We start from the raw sequence: 5,788 nt of genomic DNA, 5'->3' as shown, positions 1-5,788 counted from the left end.
ACCAGTAACTCATGCCTAAAAAAAAAAATGGCATTTTTTTTCACCCAGCCTAATTCTCACAAGTATGTATCAACACTTGGTTGCTTTTTATGGATGACTATTATTCCATGATGTGAATGTACTATGGTTTCTTCAACCACTCACTGTATTTTTTTTACCTACAACTATATATTACAAAAAGGTAACTTTCCAATGGATTCATCCTCAATAATCTGAAATCTATTCCTCAATAGCATGATCTGTGTTTTGGATCAGTCCAAGTTCTCCACACCCAACAGAGGTAGTAAATATGACCAGTGATTCTTCAGTGTTAAGGCACATTTGATTCCCTTAGAAAGGTTTTAAGAAAACTTAAGTTTCTTGATTAAGTTTCATGATGAAATAATTAAATCAGAGTCCCTCTCCTATCTGATCTAGGTATCAATATTGTATGCAAAGTTGACAATGAACTGCCTAAATACTGCCCAAAGAACCTGTTACAATATCTGAAGGATATTTGGGTTCCTGTAGAATTAGAGCCCATGCAAAAGTGGTGTTTTATGTTTAGGCTTTAAGTGTCTAGGAAACCAGTATCTCCTGTGAGTGGAGTGGAGCCTCCTTAGAGGATGCAAGAAGTTGGCAGTTTCTGTTGAAGACCAGTGAGCTGTGTTGTCAGTCAGGGGTCATGATCCACAGTGGAGAGCAGAACTATGGCCACCATGAATCCCATTCTCCTTTCAGAAGTGTAAGTGCTCATAGATCAGGGAAATCTGTAAGGCAAATCCTTGCATGATCTTAGTCCAAGGCAGTTTGCAGATATTCCAGATCAAAGTTCAGGTCAGATCTGAATCTAGGTCTAGATTCAGAAGAAGATTTCAAAGGCATTATGCAAGGCTGTGGTCTTGATTTAACTCCCAAATAAGCTCCTCTATCAGGTTTACAGTCAATATTATCACAGAAGGCACAGTCACAGTCAATCTGCCATGTCTACCGGAGGACCTCACATGGACAATCCAACAAATCCTGACCAAAACTGTTGTCTTGGAGTGTTTGGGTTGAACTGGTATACTATGGAAAGAAATCTAAAAGAAGTGTTTTCTAAATATGGACCTATTGCTGGTGTGTCTAGGTAGTCAAGAGGATTTGCCTTTGTATATGTTGAAAATGTATGATGCTAAGGAAGCTAAAGTATGTACTAGTGGAATGGAGTTTGATGGACATAGAATTACAGTTAATTTCTCTATAACAAAGAGACCACATACCACAACACCAGGAATTTACACGTGGAAAACAACCTGTGGCAATTCACTATGTGACAGAGGATATGATGGAGGCTATAATGATTATAATTACAATACTTTATACAGAAGAAGAAGTGGAGGAGAAATGCTCTAGAAAGAAATCATATTTACATAAGGGGCTACCTTTCACTACTATAGTCATAGTATACAGGTCACATTCCAGATTTTGATCTCATTTACATCCTTGCTATTAAAGCATAGAGTTGAAGATGTTCTGAAATCTGCCATAGAACTTGGATATTGCTTTGGGATATTTTTTATTGCATCCTGTTTAAAAGGTGACAGTGCCTAGTGAAGGCAGGACTTTTCTACTTTTTAAGAGAGCTACATTTGGTAGAGTTGAAAGGCTGTTTTTTTCCTGCAGTTGTGTAGTATGATGTAGTTTGTTAAGTGTTTTCAGGAAAGTATATTTTGCAAGTATGATTTTACAGTCTAAGTTTTGACTGTTGAGAAGTTTCTATTGTACAAAATTTCACTTAAAATGTTTTCCTATAGAATACAGTGTATTCTAAAGATCAAAGCCTGTGTGTAAAATGCTGCCAAAGGAAAAAAGCAAATATAAACAATTTTATTTCTGCTTTTCCTTCTAACTTATTTGTGCTTATAACTATTTTAAGTTGTCAATAGTGCCTTTCATGTGTGTGTGTGTGTGTGTGTGTGTGTGTGTGTGTATGTATATTTGTATTTGTATTATAGAGGATTACACCTAGGGCTTTACTCATGAATGAATTCAGCAAAGTAGCAGGATACAAAATTAACACACATAAATCAATTGCATTCCTGTATTCCAGTGATGAATCAGCTGAAAGAGAAATTAGGAAAACTATTTAATTAAAAATAGCCTCAAAAAATACTTAGAAGTCAATCTAAGTATTGATGAACAATCAATCTAATAAAAGAGATGAAGGATCAATAAAAAATACAGAACACTAAAGAAATTGAAGAAGTCATTAGAAGATAGAAAGACCTCCCATGTTCTCAGATAGGCAGAATCAATATTGTCAAAATGGCCATACTACCAAAATCATGTACAGATTCAATGCAATTCCCTTCAAAATTCCAATAAAGTTCTTCATAAAAATATAAAAAGCAGTCATGAAATTCATTTGGAAAAAATAAGAGGCTCAGAATAACTAAAGCAATCTTTAACAAGAAATATAAAGTAGAAGAGATCACAACACCAGTACAAATTAAATTGTACTAAAGAGCTATAGTAACAAAAACAGCATGAAGGCCCTTTTGTAGAAGCTGCCAACAAAACACAAGTTGGCTATAGTTTCTGTTTTGTGCTTTTCTGGGTATTTTTGTTAATCTTGCTAGTCTCCTCATAGATTTAGGTTGATGGGATACTGTCACAGCAGAATTGCTTTACCCCACTGTTGCATATACCCTGGCCAAAATGAGGTGTCCAATCAGACCCTTAAATAGGAACACCATTTTCATGCACAAGTCACAAACCAAGAGCACTAAATTTATTAAGTCCTCCTGAGCCAGCAGCTTTCATTCCCCACCACCCAACAAGACAGGCTAGCCCATTTTCAGGTACTCAGTGTAACAGCCCCAATCAAGTTTCCTTTTGAATGTAAAAGTCATCTTCTGAGACCAAACATTCCAGTCAATTTCTCCATCTTAGAGCAGAGAGAAAATGGAGGTTGGAGTGGACCCAAATGGAAGTTAAAGAAAATTTTAAACTCAAGGCTAAAAGAAAATACTCAGAAAATCATGGGCCAATCCAATAGCCTTTGTATCCTCCTCTGCCTATACAGCATAGATTCCAATCATTAGCCCCAATACTTTTTAAATGTCTTTTTAATATAGACTCTGGTTAGTGCCTTCATTCAGAAGCTGTAAGACCCCAGACTAGTACACCCAAGTGGAAAGACCTTTTGCTAGTTTTCCCCCTCATGAGAGATCTACCTTTTTTCATTTAAACAAAGTGTACTCCTTTAATAAAATGAAATATTTTACTCTTTACAATACTTTAATCAAAACGAAGCTGAAACTTTTTGCTTGCATATAGAATTACACTTGCTAGAATTTAAATTCTTAGAAACCTAGCTTTTAAGTTAAGACCCAGAAACAAGCAATCTTAAGCTTTTCTTTTAATTTACCAAATTTATAAAAATATATTGAATAGACCAAATATATATGATCCGTAATTCAAGAAGCCAAAAGTACTTAAATTTATGCTTAGTTGATGTTTTAATATTATAACTTTTCAAATTATTAGATGTCTCCTTTCACAAACACATTTATGAAGATTAATCCTAGTTTTGTTAAAACTAATTTACTCATTTCTAACTTAGGTTACCCACGAAAACCACCATATCAGAATCCACAGACATTGTCGGGATGTGGGGGAGCAGCTGCAAGACAGGTGGCAACAGGGTGTCCTGCAGTGAGGCTGGTTGTTTGGGAGCCAGTTGTGAAGCAGTGGGCAAGTAGGGTGGTGGAGGCAGTGGCTCCCCTTCAGGATCCCCTTAATGGGTGTGCTTGGCAGGCTTTGGAGTTGCTGGATTTGGGACTAACATAACTCCACGCTGACCCTTGGATTTAAGGCTGAATTGCATCCATGGAGGCAAAGTCTTAGTAATCTGGAGTCAGGAGTCTACATAAGGAAACTGATATGGGTGATCTGGGGTCCCAGTGACAATGCAGTGTACTGCCCTGACAGAGGGACATGGAGGGTGCCTTCTGGAGGACAACTGACATCAAAAGCAGGCCATTCAATGGCACAGAGAGTGCAGAGTTGGCTCTTTGTCAGCTTAATACAGTAATCCTTAGAATAGCCCTTCTTAAAATTCTTGACCACACAGTCCAGGACTGTAGGTTTAGACTGTGTTCCTCTTAGGTCCCAACCTGTATTGGTGTTGCAAGAGACAAGGAGGGACGTCAGAGAAGTTGTCCCTGAAGGAAAGGTGTGCTTCTTGGCTACCTGAATAAACCCCAAGCTTGGTCAGAGGTCCTATCATAGAATGTGAATTGCCCTTATGCCTTATGAGGTCACCATGGAACGTGCAGGTTGAGGACTCACTCATAGTCTGCAATTCTAAGCCAAGGAGCCATAAACAGTCTCACTTCCACTCACATCAACACAGACACTTAAGAGTTTAAAGCATTTTCTCCCCGACCCTTGTTCCCTCAAGGGTCCCTGCACTGTCCTAGGTGGCTGTGGAAGGTGATTAGTCTCTCCTTCTGTCCTTAGGGACAGGCCTGTCTATGGTCCTGGGTCCCGGGACCTTACCTTCTTCAGTATACTGCGCAGGAGTTTTGTCCCACTCTACAGGAAGTTTGGGTGCCAGCAGCTATTCCTGAGATGCAGGCCCTCTGGGTGAAGGAGATCACAGAATTCTCAGAAGGTGCCTTCCTGTTTGGTCTGAGGGACACCATGGACTCGGCTGGACCACATTCCCATCCCAGTGGCTCTAAACCACCATGAATGTCGCTTCCTGGCCAATGTACCAGAAGTGTTGTGGGAATCAGGCAAGAAGTGGCAAAGGACACTTAAAGAGTTGGAGAAACTAAAGTTTATTTTATGTGGGTAGGCAGAGGATATCAGCACTCCAGATTCTGAGCATCTTTTACTAATATTTCACAACATTTCTAGGCTGTCTAGTGTCATAAATTTTCTAGTCTAAAATGGTACATAGTTGTGTACAAGGTTTTAAAGAAAGATATATGGTTGTGTGTAAGAGTTTTCAAATGGGAAGTGTGTTTACTAAAGCAAGATGCATTAAGGAAAAGAGGCTCCTTTCACAAGGTCTCTCTATCCATGGAGGAGGAGACTTTACAGGGGCATTTACACTTCAAAGGGAAGTAGTTAGAGCCTAGGGAATGTCCTTTACATTCCAAAAAGTAAGAGTGAATGGAGCAATTAAGTTCCTGGAAAGCCAGCCTGGTTTCCCAAGCAGTAATTTTCTCAGAGTGCCTTAGTTCATTTTTGTATTCAAGCCTGGATTATTTATCCACTATAGCATCAGAAAAGGGACTTTGACTTGACTTCAGGAATTGTGATTATGTTAAGATGGTCTAAATTGACAAGGTTAGTAAATGTATTTTGTCACCTTCATAGGTACCTGGTGGTGGGCAATGTATACAGAAAGTGTTTATGTGAGTTAAGGTGGTAAGGGTTTTATAATCATCACTAGGTAGAGGAGATTAAAGGGAAATTGATGCAATTATACCATTCATAAAATAGGACAAGAGACTTCTCTGGCAGAAAAGTATAAATTATCAATTCATGCTACAATCACTGGAATATTTTATTCTTAGAGTGAAAATGTTATTGTAGTATGTTTCCAAGAAGTCTTAACAAATTAAACTATGATGAAAAATGCAGGTAAACAACTATGCTTTTAGTGCTGTGTGTTTAATGACTACACATAGGGGGCACTTAAATGTAGGACATGCGGATATTTTCTAAAATGTCATTGTGTATATCATACATTTTCTATATAAGACCTATATCACGTTCAGCAGAAATAAAACATGATTGGTAATTTACTTAG

At 38.1% G+C, this 5,788-nt stretch overlaps 1 pseudogene; it reads left to right on the top strand.

Moving 5' to 3' along the window:
• Positions 1–664: 664 nt before the first annotated feature.
• Positions 665–1,374, top strand: LOC144376705 (transformer-2 protein homolog beta pseudogene; annotated as a pseudogene).
• Positions 1,375–5,788: the final 4,414 nt, after the last annotated feature.

Source organism: Ictidomys tridecemlineatus, chromosome 4, assembly GCF_052094955.1.
Source record: "Ictidomys tridecemlineatus isolate mIctTri1 chromosome 4, mIctTri1.hap1, whole genome shotgun sequence".
In the NCBI taxonomy this organism is placed as follows: domain Eukaryota; kingdom Metazoa; phylum Chordata; class Mammalia; order Rodentia; family Sciuridae; genus Ictidomys; species Ictidomys tridecemlineatus.
The sequence above is the reverse complement of the archived record's forward strand: the minus strand, read 5'-3'. Positions and strand labels throughout refer to the sequence as shown.